Genomic DNA, 15,407 nt, shown 5'->3' with positions numbered 1-15,407 from the left:
AGATAGGAAACAGTTACTGGAAGATGCCAGATTCATTTCAGAACCAAATTCAAGTATAGTGATGACTCTACTTTTTGCGAAACAATTTACCAGGTTTCTGTTTGTTTTTTAATTCCTAAGTTGTAGAAGTTCAACTAAAGCAAACATGAAATGTGTGATGGACTTTTAAGAGCTTCCTTTGTATGACAGTCTGTACATAGTGTGTTAAGTTCTCAAGAATCTCTCCTTAAAAACTTTGAAGTTATTTTGTGCAACTGTGTTTTGAATAAAGCCATGTCAGTTAAAAACAAACAAAACAACAGAACTTCCATACGCTTTCTTTTTATATGTAACAACTTGTTTTAAAAGACCTGTTAGCGCCTCCTATATATTTGGTATGCAGTTTGTTTGGAAGATTATAGGTGTGAATTGTATATTTGGGTTGTTTCGTAGTTTCAGTTGTTTGCATGTTTTCAGGCTTTCCTTTGAAACCTATCCACAGTTATATATTGCTCATTCATTCATGCCCCTAGACCTTTCTGAAGTTGTCTCGCTAGAACTCCCTTTTTGCCTCCCATTCTAGACCATTCCACTTCTCTCTTGGGGAAATACCTCATTTTCGTGAGTTCTTATGTACCAGCCCTTCTTGGAATGTGTATTGCCACCCCTAGGGCTCGGGTTGCTCTTCTCTAATAGTACTTAGAGTTGTAGTTTGTCACCTTTTACTCCAGTTACTTGTTTCCATTTTGGTCTTTCCGTTGGTCTGAGCTTCCCAGCATTCTTTTAAACCTTGCATGCATCCTACCAAAGATTCGAATATCACCGCTGGCTATCTGCACACCTCACTTCAAGTTGTCTTTAGAAGAGGGCCTGGGCTAGCTCGTCTTTCCCAGCTGATAGCACAGGGTAGAATCTTGGTCTAGTTTATTCTAGCTCATTCTTGCTGGTTTTCCTCATTTTTTTTCCACCTGAGGAAAACCTTAACTGTTCTAACACTTTGGAGGTGTGGCAGTACCTCTTGTTTCTACTTCTTTTTACAGTTTTAACTATTTTACTATTCCCTGTGGCTGAAAAAGTGATTGCATATAGAAATTTGGTGGCTAGACCGTGTGCCGTGGCTCATGGCCAAGGTGGGTGGATTGCTTGAGCTCGGGAGTTCGAGACAGGCCTGGAAATCTCATCTGTATTAAAAAAAGAAAGAAATTTGATGGCTGTGGTTTTGTTTAGCCCTCTTTTTCTTGCTTTACTGGTCTCTTAATGTTTTTCTCGTTTACTTCAATAAGGAACGGGAAAAGAAATATACCATTGTATTATTTCTTGATGGTGACTTTTAGTGTATTCAGCAATACTGAGCACAGTGGCTCATGCTTTGGGAGGCCAAGGTTGGAGGAGTGTTTGAAGCCAGGAGTTTAAGACCAGCCTGGGCAACAGTGGGACACCTCCCAACCTCTGTCTCTACAAAAAATAAAAATAAATTAGGTGGATGTGGTGGTGCACACTTATAATTCTAGCTACTGGGGAGGCTGAGGTGGGATGACCACTTGAGCCCAGGAGCTGGAGGTTATAGTGAGCTTTGATTGTGCTACTGCATTCCAGCCTTGGTGGACAGTGGGACACTGCCTTTAAAAAAAAATTTTTTTAAAATGCTATCTGATACAAATTTTAGAGAAGAATCTTTACACTGTGTATTATCACTTAAAAAGTTGATTTTTTAATTCCTGTATATAGTATAATACAAATAGAAAGTTTTGATATGAATTTACCCTTTTAAAGGTCAGTGTATAAGTAAATTGGCCTGAGAGTCAGGCGACTGGGGTTCTAATTCTAATCCTTAGACGCTTGAGCATAGGTGAATTTCCTTTGCGTCTTACTCTTTGTGTTAAATGTGAGTAGTGCTTTCTCTTGCTATAATTCTGGGGTTATTAGGGTTAAAGAGAGAGACACATGTCAGAAGTCTTTGTACACTGTTACTTCGTGTGCTGTGGCTTAATTTTGTCTTTGTTATTGGGGGAAATCTCTGAATGAGTCAAGTTTACACTAATGTCAATTTGGAGGTGTAAAAAATAAAGTGGGACTTAAAAAAAATTCAAACATTAATTGAATGCCTGCTTACCTAAGACTATTACTTGACATTGACTTATCAATGTGTGTCTAATGAAATCTTTAAGAATGGAATTAGGCAGCTGGGCCTTAGGGAAACGAGTATTTCAGAAACTATCACCTATTGTCTCTACTGTCTTTGTGTCTGCTGTCTCTCTCTTTCTCTCCAAAGACTGCTTTCTAATTTGACAGTATTAAATACAGCCATTATAATGCCAAACTTAGGTTTTACAATCTAGGTACCCAAAGAGTCTTGGGAGGAGACTCTCATTGGTCCATCATAGGTTGTTTGTTGAGTCTTGAATCCTAGTTAACTTGTGGCAGGTGTTGTGACTATCTGGAAGGGTATTAGGTATTATGTTGCAGCATTCATAGGAGTCTGTGGGAATGTAGTGGGGAGAGAGAGGAGGCAAACATGGTTGTCTAATGTAAGTACCCACTTGTAGAGGCATCTAACAAAATGTCTAAGTTTGCAGAGTGCCATGGGGCTCTTTAGAGTTGTAATTATGCAGAAGTATAGAGAACTTTAAGGCAAGAAGATTTTTTAAAACTTGAATAGATAATTATCTTTATTTATTTAGAGACGGAGTCTCATTCTGTCGCCCAGGCTGGAGTGCAGTGGCGCGATCTCAACTCACTGCAACCTCTGCCTCCTGGTTCAAGCAATTCTCCTGCCTCAGCCTCCGGTGTAACTGGGATTACAGGTGCATGCCACCACACCTGGCTAATTTTTGTATTTTTAGTAGAGATAAGGTTTCACCACATTGGCCAGACTGGTCTCCAACTCCTGACCTCAAATAATCCTCCCGCCTTGGCCTCCCAAAGTGCTGGGATTACAGGCGTGAGCCACTGCACCTGGCCCCTTTTTTATTTTTTGGTTGTCTTGTTATATTGGTTGCTGAGAGAAGTGTTTCAAAATCCACTTTGGATTTGGGTATTTTTTAGTTTTTTAATATGTAATATTAGGCCTTGTATATAAATGAAGTGTATATAAATTGAGAATTGCAGTGTCACTGGATTAAAACCCTTTTTCACTATGGAGGTACTCTTTTTATCTCTAGTAATGCCTTTTAATGCCTTAAAAGACTTTTTAAGAGTAGTTTTAGGCTCACATAGCAAAAATCAGCTGAAGGTACAGAGATTTCCTGTACACTCCTCTACCCCGCAACATGCGTAGCCTTTTCCTGTGATCAACATCCCCCACCGAAATGGTACATTTGTTACAGTCAGTAAACCTACATTGACATGTTATTACCCAGAGTCCCTGGTTTACATTAGGATTTATTCTTTTTGCATCTTCTATCAAATTTGTAATGACATACAGAGATGGAGTTTTACTTCATTTTATTTTCTGATTTGTTGCCATCATAATAGTTTATTATTATTATTTTATTATTTTTGAGATGGAGTCTTGCTCTGTCACCCAGGGTGGAGTGCAGTGGCGCCATCTCAGCTCACTGCAACCTTCACTTCCCAGGTTCAAGCGATTCTCCTGCCTCAGCCTCCCGACCATGCCTGGCTAATTTTTGTATTTTTAGTAGAAACGGGGTTTCACCATGTTGACCAGGCTGGTCTCGAACTCCTGACCTCAGGTGATCCACCTGCCTCAGCCTCCCAAAGTGCTGGTATTACAGGTGTAAGCCACCACACCCGACTGAGTTTATTATTTTTAATAGAGAGATGATTCTAGTCTCTGCCTGCCTGTTTTACAAAGTAAAACAGTATATTTAACGAGGTCTTCTTGTGGAAAATACAACGACCTTAAAATGATAACTCCATTTACCAAGTTCCTGTTGGCTTTAAGATACTGTCATTTGAATAAATGTTTTTGAGTCTTACTCTATAGTGTAATAAAGAGTTAATATTCATTTACATTTAGCTGTTTGTCACCTTTACTTTTTGCCACTTTCTTTCTGCTGGTGGAAAAACTGTTTTAATCTGACCAAAACTTCATTCATAGGAGATAATTTCACTTGGTGTAGACTGTTTTATTTTATTATTTTATTATTATTTTTTTAGAGATGGTGTCTCACTCTGTTGCCCAGGCTGGTATGAAGTGGTGCTATCATGGTCACTGTAGTCTCAAAATTCTGGGCTCAAGTGATCCTCCTGCACACCTCTACATGTGGCTAGTTTATTTTGTTTTTGAATTATGACATGTCTGGGTTTAGATGTCTTTTATTTATCCTGTTTGAGCTCAGTTAGGTCCCTTGCATCTGTGGATTCATATCATTTACTGGTTCTAGAAAATTCTCAGCCACTAGATGTTTAGATACGTCTCTCACATTTCTTCACCCTTCTACTTCTGGAATTTTCATTAAACTTATATGTGAATTTCTCACTTTATTCTCTGCATATCTTATTTTTAATCTTTTGTTCTTTCTGTGATATATTTTATATAATTCCTTCTGTCTTCCACTTTGCTGTCTTTGTCTAATAGGCCGCCAGACCTGTCTGAGCTTTATTATTTTATTTTTCATGTTAGAAATTCTGTTTGGTTGTTTTCCAAATCTATGTAACATTTAATAGTTTTTCTGTTTCATTTATCTTTTTCATGTTTGTCCTTTATGCGTCTACACATTGTGAGCATTTTACGATCTGATAATTCTCCTATCTGAAATGTTTTGTGTCTTTTTGCAGGTTTTTATTCATAGTGCCTTGTTTACTTGAGTGTTATGTATATTCTGTTCATTGTCCTTAGATTGTGTGTAGCATTTTCCGAGGCCTAAAGGTGCCTTTCTCTGAAGGTTTACTTTGCTCTTGTCAAGTATTTAGATGCACTAAGAGCTTGCTACCCAAAGTATGGTTCTCAGACTGGCAGAGAAGTTTCTTTTAGGAAACATGGCACCTCAAGTTCTATCCCTGTATTTTAACAAGAATGTGAATTTTAACAAGATCCATAGGTAATTCTTAGGCACGCTAAATATTGAGCATCGCTGCGTTAAAGTGATCAGTAAGATTTGAAGTTCCTTGGCTTAAAGTTTCTTGGATCATTCACCTGATTCGAAATATGCCTACAAATCTTGGCCAGGCATGTATAAATTCTCAGGTATAGATTTTCTTTTCCCCTTCCTTCTCTTCTCTCCTGATGTCTCCTCTGTCTTGCTTGCTTTTTTAGCAACAAGGCAACTTTCCCAGCAGTCGGTTTGGGATGGGGTTCAGGAATATTTCTGGTCATCTTCATCATGAAAGTGTATCCCATAGTTTTTTTTCCCTTATTTCATGAGTTGAGAGTTGATAAAGGCCTTTAAAAACAATATTAAATTGTGTAATCCTTACACAGGGGCCATGCTATTCTTCTCCGTATAGTTCCATTTTCAGTGTATGTGCTGCCAAAGTGATCACAATAAAGACTTTTTAAAAAAAGGTTGAGATAAGATTAGATTCTTGAGTATTTTGGGCTTGGAAAGTCGGCGGGAGATGCGGTTAGCTTCAAACACAAATAAGCAGCATCATTAGTTATTAGGGAAATACGTATTAGAACAATAATAAGATACTACTACACACCCAGCAGAATAACGAAAAAAAAAAATTATTTCTTTGAGCCGGAGTCTCACTCTGTCACCCAGGCTGGAGTGCAGTGGTGCCATCTCAGCTCACTGCAGTCTCCACCCCTCGGGTTCAAGTGCTTCTCTTGCCTCAGCCTCCGGAAGTGGCTGGGATTATGGTTATGCATCACCAATCTGGTCACTTCTTGTATTTTTAGTAGACTTGGGGTTTCCCTATGTTGGCCAGGCGGGTCTCCAACTCCTGACCTCAAGTGATCTGCCCGCCTTGGCCTCCCAAAGTGCTGGGATTACAGGCATGAGCCACCGCACCTGGCCTAGAATAACCAAAATTTAAAAGACTGGCAACACCAACTGTTGGTGAGGATATGGAGCAACTGGGACTTCTATACTTGTTAGTAAGTGTGTAAAATAGTAGTTACTTTGGAAAAAAAGATCTGGAGGTTCCTTTAAAAGTTAATTATAGGCCAGGTGAGGTGGCTCACTCCTATAATCCCAATACTTGGAGAGGCTGAGGTGGGCGGATTGCTTGAGTCCAGGAGTTTGGGACCAGCCCAGGTAACATAGCAAGATCCTGTCTCTACTCACCTCCATCTCCCCACAAGAAAAGCCAGGCATGGTGGCACACACCTATACTCACAGCTACTCAGGAGGCTGAAGCAGGAGGATTGCTTGAGCCCAGAAATTAAAGGTTGCAGTGAACTGTGATTGCACCACTGTACTCCAGCCTGGGTAACAGAGTGAGACTCTCTCTACCAAAAAAAAAAAAAAAAGAAGTTAATCATAATCTTTCTTATGATGATCTAGTGATTCTACTCTTAGTTAATTCTGCTCAAAAGAGATGAAAGCATATATCCATGGAAAGACTTGTAGAAAAATCTAGCAGCTTTAAACTTAACAGGCAAAACTTAGTCCATCAACAGAAAAATGGGTAATCAAAATGTTCGTATTCATACAGTAGAATATTCAGCAATAAGAAGGTAAAAATATTGATAAGACTCAGCAACATAGATGAATCTCAGGATATTATTATGCTGAGTCAAAGAAGCCTTACACAAAAGAGTACATACTATATGTTTCCACTTATATAAAATTCTAGAATAGGCAAGACAATGGTAAAAAAAAAAAAAAAAAAATTAGAATAGTAGTTGTTGCAGAGTTGAGAGGTGAAGTGCAGGGACTGATTGGGGAGGAGCGTGAGTAAAGTTTCTTGGGTGATAGACTGTGTATCCTGGTAAGGATTTGGGTTACACAGGTGTGTGTGTTTGTCACAACTCATTGAATTTTACACTTAACACTTGGGCATTTCGTTGTTGAAAATTTAACTGAAAACGTGAAGCAAAATTTGAAAACTGTTTTATGATACACAAAGTATAATGGTGCCTGCAGCTTACTTTGAAATACATCAGAAAGAAAGGATGGATAGATGGCAGACACAGGGGAATGTAAATGAGGATATGGATACATATGTAATAAAGCATATGTAAAACTTTTCATTGTAGAAGCTAGATGAAACTTACAGGTATTGAGCAATTCTCAACTTTTTTGTATTTTGAGAAATTTTATAATCTACATGCAGGGGAAAGGTAGTGAGAAGTAGAAGAAGAATCAAAATGGAAAGTTCAGGAAGATAATTCAATTTGTGTAACTAGCCTGTTTTACAAATGTTGTTCAATTTATGTTTATGCCCATTTGAAGACGAGTGGTAGCTGTAGTCTTATTGATTTGAATGTGAATATGGCTTTTAATTTTTTTTTTTTTTTTTTTTTGAGGCAGGGTCTCACTCTGTCACCCAGGCTGGAGTGCAGTGGTGCGATCTCAGCCCACTGCAGTCTCCATCTCCTGGGCTCAAGCGATCCTCCCACCTCAGCCCCGAAAGTCGCTGGGACTAGAGATGCGCACTACCATGCCCGGCTAATTTTTGTATTTTTTGTGGAGAAGGGGTTTCGCCATGCTGCCCAGGCTGGTCTCAAACTCGGCTCAAGCAGTTTGCCCACTTTGGCCTCCCAAAGTGCTGGGATTACAAGTGTGAGCCACCATGCCTGATCTAATTTTTTTTGTATTTAGTCACATTATTCTCAAATGGGTGAGTGACAGTGTCTTTACCTCTGAAAGGCATGATGATTTCTTTGACAGATGAGAAAACTCAGGCTTAGTTATGAAATTTTTCCAAGATAACATGACTTAAAATGTAGAGCCAGGGTTTGAATAGACTCAAGACATAGGTACTTTTTACTACTTTTCTCTCTGCTCCACTGTTGACATTTAGGTGTATTTTTCCAGACTTTTTTCCTACACATATATAAACAAATGCATACCTTTCCTTCCCCCTGCTTTCTTACGCTTTGAGTCTGGGCTTAAAATGTCTCTTCAGAGAGCTGTTACCTGATGATTCAACTCAAAGTAGCTTTTTCCTTCCTCCTCCCCATTATCCTCTACTCCTTCCTATTTTTCTCCTATTTCACTTTTCGTGGGACTTACCACAATGTGCATATAGTTTGTTTATTTTCTCTTTCCAGTTGAGGTAAGCTCCATTGTAGCAAACAGTATTGACACCTGTCAAATAGGCCTTCAAATATTTGCTGAAGGAATGAATTAACAAGGTTCTGTCCATGAATGTCAGTGCAGTATATACAGATTTACCCCTTTGCTTTTGAGGACCTCTAAATATGCCATAGTATTGATACAGTATACTTATTAACTATTCCTTTGCTGAGAACATTCGGATCATCTCCATTTTTCCACAGTGACATACTGCAGTGAGCATCGTGATTACATCCTTGCTTACTTGTGCAAGTATTTCTTTAGGTTAGATTCCTAGAAGTTTCTAAGGATATCAGTGGCAATTTTTAATTGTGGGAGGTGGGAGAGTCATGTAAAAATTACAAAGGAATAGAAGATGATACATAATGATACCAAAACAATAATGTAAATCTGTGTCACAGTTGTCAAACCTAGCTGATACTAGAAAAATAAATTGTTATTTTGCTTTTTTTCCTTTTTAATTTCTTTTGGTGTTTTTGTTTTGTTTTGTTTTGATGCAGGGTCTCCCTCTGTCACCCAGGTTGAAGCACAGTGGCACAATCATGGCTTGCTGCAGCCTTGACTTCCTGGGCTCAAGCAGTCCTCCCACCTCACCACCTTAGCGTCCGGAGTAGCTGGGCCTACGTGTGCATGTCACCACACCTGGCTATTTTAATTTTATTTTTTATTTTTGAGACAGGGTTTCACTCTGTCGCCCAGGTTAGAGTACAGTGGCATGATCTCAGCTTACTGCAGACTTCACTTCCCAGACTCAAGCAGTCCTCCCACCTCAGCTTGCTGAGTAGCTGGGGCCACAGATGTGCACCACCACGCCGGGCTAAATTTTTTTTTTTGGTAGAGAGGGGGTTTCACCATGTTGCCTAGGCTGGTCTCAAACTCCTGAGATCAAGTGATCCTACCGTTTCAGCCTCCGAAAGTGCTGGCATTACAGGTGTCAGCCACTGCGCGCAGCCCCAGCTAATTTTTAAATATTTTGTAGAGATGGGGTCTCCTTATATTGCCCAGACTGGTCTTGAACTCCTGGGCTCAAGCCACCTTCTTGTGCCTTGGCCTCCTATAGTGCTGCGATTACAGGTATGAGACATTGCACCCAGCCTATTATTCTGATTTTAAGAATGGTTTGATTTTCTCATACCCCCATTCTGATAGGGTCCAGGAATCTGTATTACAGAAATTTATGTTTGGGAAATAAAGCTCTGAATTTTTTCTTGGCTCCTGTTTTGTACATATTCTGGCTCAATATAGAGGCAGTCTTTGGCATCTAATTTTTGGTAAAAATGCTAAATGTAGAAATGTGGGGCATTAGACTATAGAGTATGGCATTTAAAATTTTTTTTAACTTGAAAAATATTCGAGACATTCTGAATGAATTTAGGTATAATTACTCTGAAATGCGTGATCTTAAACAAAAATTTGACACTATTATTCACCAGGTGTTAAAGTTACAGTCTGTATTTTCTCCCCGACTTTGAGTTACATTTTAATGCTTCCTTTCCCCCTACCTTAACTATAATCTTAATAATTTTTGTTTTTGACAGTTCCCCAGGTTGTAGCTCTATTGATGACAGGCTACATACTTGTTTGGAAAAGATTGTAACACAAATCCATGATTATCACAATGTTGAAATATTTTTTCTTGCAAGTCAGGAATAGACGTCCTAATCTGAACTATGTTAAAGAGTTAACCTCTGTAGGCTGGGTGTGGTGGCTCACGCCTGTAATCCGAGCACTTTGGGAGGCCGAGGCAGGCAGATCACCTGAGGTCAGGAGTTCGAGACCAGCCTGGCCAACATGGTGAAGCCCCATCTCTACTAAAAATACAAAAATTAGCTGGGCATGGTGGTGTGTGCCTGTAGTCCCAGCTGCTGAGGAGGCTGAGGCAGGAGAATTGCTTGAACCTGGGAGACGGAGGTTGCAGAATAGATTCACAATAGTGAATAGAATATATATTGAAGAGAATATTTTTGAAAGTATTGCCTTATTATGTGTGTCTGAATGCTGGAAAGGTCATTTACCAAATATAAAATTGTTTTTGTCCATAGGGAGCACTTTGCTGTAATCTACAGGGTACCTTGTATTGTACTGTGAATAACTTTGATTCTTAGCCAGGAGGTTTCTGTCTGTCACTTAAGGGAGAGAAGCATTTACAAATCATTCTCTCTCTGCTCCCTCAGCAGCTCCTCATTTTTCATAATCACCTAATGAGTCCCTAATAAATGGTATTATTATATCTTTATAAGGAAGAACTTTTAAAGTACCCCATTGAAGAAAAACTGAAATAAACATTAGGTTGGAGTCTTAAAAAAATTTGGAACTGAATCTGATTTTAGAGACTATCTAGTCTGATACCTTTAAGAGGAAGTAAGTAAAAAGGCTATTGATAAGCTGACCTACTATCCCCAGTCACTGGCTGATGATGGTAGCCAGCAGGATTGTAGACCTGTTAAAATTGGGTCTGTGCACCATTTTTGGCATGTGGACTAAAAGTTGCTGTCTATGTGCTTTTGAGACCTGAAGAATATCCTTTGTTACATAAATGCAGTTAGTATTCTAAAGGATTATACAAGCCATCTGAGCTAAGACAGGATTTATATTAGGGAATGAGTGGCTCTGTATTTTAGAAATAGCTTAGCGATAGCTATTCAGGATAATTGATCATCTTACAGTGTTCTACAAAATAGACTTTTGGTCTATTTTGGACCTCCTTGTGAAGGGTTACCTCCTTTCTTCTTTGCTTTTCTCATACCTATTAATCACAGATTCAACAAGTTAGGCACGTACTTCCTTACTTGGAGTTGTCATCCTCTCATGCCTCAGAGATTGATATGCTCTTCTGATCCACAGCTTATGCTCTTAATTTTTTTCCCCCTGTGGGATCCTGTTAGTAGACTGTCCTTTATTCCCAACCCTTTCTTTCAGTAATTCTTTTCTTTACCTAAATACATATGCTCAAAATTTATTTTCTTAAAAATGACAAACAGGGAAATTACATATATCCATGCAAACACAGCCTTTGTCTCTCTGCCTTCCCTTCCCTCCTGGCTATTGTCTCTTTATAAAGTCTAGCACTTCCAGAAGAGAGTTGGTATTTATTATCTTACCTTATACCCTCTCCTTCCCCACCATTTCTAGAAATAACTCTCAACATTTTCTTTCTTTTTTTTTTTTTTTGGAGGTAGAGTCTAGCTCTGTCCCCCAGGCTGGAGAGCAGTGGCGCAATCTTGGCTCGCTGCAGCCTCTGCCTCCTGGGCTCAAGCAGTCCTTCCCCCTCAGCCTCCTGAGCAGCTGGGACTACAGGTGCGCTACCACGCCCTCGCTAATTTTTGTATTTTGTGTAGAGATGGGGTTTAGCCATGTTGCCCAGGCTGCTCTCGCCATTTTCTAAATCTGATGGACATTGTTGAGTTTTTTAAACTCTGCCTGTCTATCTTCCTCTTGGTATCTGCCAACACCACTATCCTGATTTATTTTCCCAATACTTGTGGTAAGTTCTTGATTTTCCTTGACTGGATTCTTTTTTTTTTTTTTTTTTTTTTTTTTTTTAATGTTTTCCTTAGATTTTAGCATTTCCCAATATTTCATCCTGGGCGTGTTCCTCTCTTTATGCTGTCTGTTTTTCATAGAGAAAATAGAATCTTATTGATTACCTTGGTTTCTCCTACCTCCTGCATGTCAGTGTAATTTCTCTCATCTGTATACCCAGTTGCCTACATAATTCTCAATCTTTACTTCCATTTGCTTATTGAAACTCTTTACCTGGATACCTACATGATGAGTCAGGTTTTATATGATTAACACTAAATGTAATCTTTCTGCTCATGTGTATCATTTGATAATGATGCTACAATGATTTTGTATAATTTTCTAAAGTTAAAAGGATGACTTTTAGAACTATAGAATGTAAATAGCAGAGATACTGTTTGACTAGTTAATAAGGACAGGAAGCTGTTGTGGTAAAGCTAGTTTAAAGAGCATTTGGGGAACTGGATATTTATAGGCAATTTAATAAAGAATTTTAGAATGAGATTACTGATAACCTACAGGCAACAAATTGCAATCTTTGGGGTTGTCTTTTCTTCTGTACATAAACTGTATTTCTCCAGACTTAAATCTACAGGTTAACATGTAACTTTAATGTCTGAACCCCTGATTAATAACAGCAAAATTAAAATAATGATGCTCTTGCAGAAAATTAAATAATTCCTAGGTAAGCCTCTGACATAGCATTTCCTAGGACATTGAAAGGATGTACAGTCATCATCTTTATATGTTTTAGATAACTTTTCTTAACCTTTGTCACCAGTGTAAGAAATTTGAGTCATTTTAGGGTATTTGTCTGAAGTCTGAGAACCACAGTCTTAGACTATTCTTTCTCACTGTCTAGATCCTGTCATCAAAATGTTTCTTGACCCTGTCTTCATTTTGCCTTCTTCCATTGTTAACAGATCCTCATCTATCCTTAGATCTATTTGGTAGCTTTCTACTTGATCTGCCTCCTTATCTGTAGGTCTTAAATGTAAAACTTTTTGTTTCTGGCCCTTCATGATGGAGTTTAGGCTTATTTTCAGGCTCAAGGAACCACTCCACATCCCTCCATGTCTTTCCTCACTGCTCTCGCATTTCAAGGAACATCAGCAGAAGTGACCGGTCATCCTCAACCTGTGAAGGCAAAGTTAGCCACCTTTTTCTTCTTTGTTTAGAGTAGTACACTTGATCTTGCTTCTCAAATCAATTTAGCATATTTTATAATTATTCACTTAATGATTGGCCAGCTAAGCTGATTTACCAAATGACAAAGGATCAGAATTTTCTTTCTATCCCCCATAATCCTTTAAGCTTGGGATGTCATGGCTTTCTAGTATTTTGATTTTTTTTAAGGTAAATACATAATTATTTTTCCTTATTTGCTCAGTCAAACTTGTATTTGAGTGCTGACCCTGTCCCCTATTAGCTTTGTAGCCTTAGGGTTATTTTAACTTACTGTGTGTCACGGTTTCTTTTTAAGAAGGTTATTTTCACTACCAGTTTTGTAAAGTTGGTGTGAAAATTAAATGATTTAAAGCACATTGCCTGGTACATGCTAAGCACAGAATACACATAACCCATACTTTACTATTCAACTTAAATCTTGTATTTTTTCCATTAAATATTGTTTTCTAGTGTTATATAAAAATACAATTTGAAAATACTAGTTTGGCCGGGCACGGTGGCTCATGCCTGTAATCCCAGCACTTTGGGAGGCCAAGGAGGGTGGATCACTTGAGGTCAGGAGTTTGAGACCAGCCTGGACAATGTGGTGAAACCCTATCTCTACTAAAAATAAAAAAATTAGCCGTGCATGGTGTTGCACGACTGTAGTCCCAGCTACCCGGGAGGCTGAGGTGAGGCAGGAGAATCGCTTGAACCTGGAAGGCGGAGGTTGCAGTAAGCCAAGATCGCATCATTGCACTCCAGCCTGGGTGTCCAGTGAGGTCCCGTCTCAAAAAAAAAAAAAAAAAAAAAAGCTATTTTTACATGTTGTATAATATCTCGTTATCACATTCAAATGGTTTTGATGCCCATAAATTGCATTCAATGCCTAACAGACCCGAACGTAGCCCTTTCTCTTGCGCTCAATGGCCCTTACTCTCCTAATTTCTCTATAAAACTTTCTGATTAACTGGAAAAAAAGGCAGTAAATTTCTGTTGCCCTTAATTCAAACGTGAACTAATAAACTGCATTGTGTTGTTCTATATCAGATACAGCTATTTCAGGTTTGACATATGGCTACTTAAGAGTTTGACATTTGACTTATGAATATACCATACAAAACTGCTGATTTTGTATTGCCTCCTTCCTAAATCAAAGTGAAATAATAAACTGTCCCAGTGGTTTTGTAGATAGTTTTTGTTCTTTTTCCCCTTCAATTCCTTTCTGGCACATGATGGACCTGATGATTTCCCCCGTTTTTCTTTAAGATTGTACTTAATAAGCACTCATTAAATGGCAGCTATCATGTTCGGGTAAGGTTCTGAGAGCCTTATATGCAGTTCTCTAATACTTAAATCCCAAAGTATAATATTGTCTCTAATTAAATGGAGAAACAAACTGAGATGAAGGTAAGTACTTATAGGTCTTACCAAGCAGCAGAGGCAGAATTTGAGCCTAGGTGGGCGATACAGAGCAGTAAGCTCCTTGTGAGGAGGGATTGTCTTGTCATTGTTTCTCAGCACCTCTCAATCTCAGCACCTCTCAGTGCTTTTGGGGAATCTTAAAGGTTATTCATTCCCACTTTAAAGATAGGCTTATTTGAAGTCCTTGCTGTTTTTAGGTAGGCAAGAATGACTTCTGTTATACACAAGGGTGATTTCTATTTTGTTTTATTGTAGTGGTTTAATATATACTGCCTCTTACCACACTTGGTTCTGGGACCTAGTCATTTCCTTCTTTATCTGGTGTGTGTAGTTCAGAACTGGAGCTCCAGATGTCAGTTCTTGCTTGCAGTCTGCAGGTCTGGATGCCATTACTTGTTTCATTCAGGGTACTAATTTTGTAACGTTTCAGTTTCTTTATTTGTAAAATAGGACTAATGGGCAGTGGTTTATGAGACTACTTGTCACATTTAAATTTTACAAAATGAGTAAAGTACCTTGCAGATTGTGTTTATTATTGTAATTTACCTCCAAGTTAATGATCTGAAGCTAAACCAAGCCTTTTTGGAGGACCAAATCTAAATAAGTCCATAAGAAATTAGGGGGTACATACTGTACAAATGAGATTTACTTCTAAAAGCTTACTATGCAGACATTGCTTTGCTTAAAGATAGGCATACTTTCTGAGAAATTTATTGTTAGGCAGTTTTGTCTTTGCGTGAAGATTGTAGAATGTACTTACACAAACCTAGATAGTATAGCCTACTACACACCTAGGCTGTCTGGTATAGCCTGTTGCTCCTACACTGCAAACCTGCTGCAAACGTAGCAACATGTTTCTAACATACCTGTTCCTCTACCAAGTACTGTAGGTAGTTGTAACAAAATGGTAAATATTTGTGTGTCTAAACGTATCCAAGCATAGAAAAATCACAGTAAATATGTGGTATTATATAATCTTATGGCACCACCTTTGTATTTCTGGTCAGTTGTTGAACAAAATGTCACTAGTGCAATATGTGGCTGTATTTTTTGTTTGTTTGTGTTTTTGACACAGGGTCTCCCTGTGTTACCCAGACTGGAGTGCAGTAGTGTTATCACGGCCTGCCACAGCCTCGTCCTCCCAGGCTTAAGTAATCTTCCACC

The 15,407-nt window shown here is 38.7% G+C and overlaps 1 protein-coding gene and 1 non-coding gene across 51 annotated transcripts in view; one reads left to right on the top strand and one right to left on the bottom strand.

The window, feature by feature from the left end:
* TRIP12 (thyroid hormone receptor interactor 12) overlaps positions 1-15,407 on the top strand; it is a 156,494-nt gene that overhangs the window by 22,870 nt on the left and 118,217 nt on the right. The window lies entirely within an intron of this gene.
* LOC129032209 (U6 spliceosomal RNA) lies at positions 5,317-5,424 on the bottom strand. Its single transcript, XR_008501234.1, has one exon. It is a non-coding gene; the product is annotated as a U6 spliceosomal RNA (small nuclear RNA).

The sequence above is a fragment of the Pongo pygmaeus genome, chromosome 11, assembly GCF_028885625.2.
Source record: "Pongo pygmaeus isolate AG05252 chromosome 11, NHGRI_mPonPyg2-v2.0_pri, whole genome shotgun sequence".
NCBI classification, from domain to species: Eukaryota; Metazoa; Chordata; class Mammalia; order Primates; family Hominidae; genus Pongo; species Pongo pygmaeus.
This window is presented reverse-complemented; position numbering and strand designations above follow the sequence as displayed.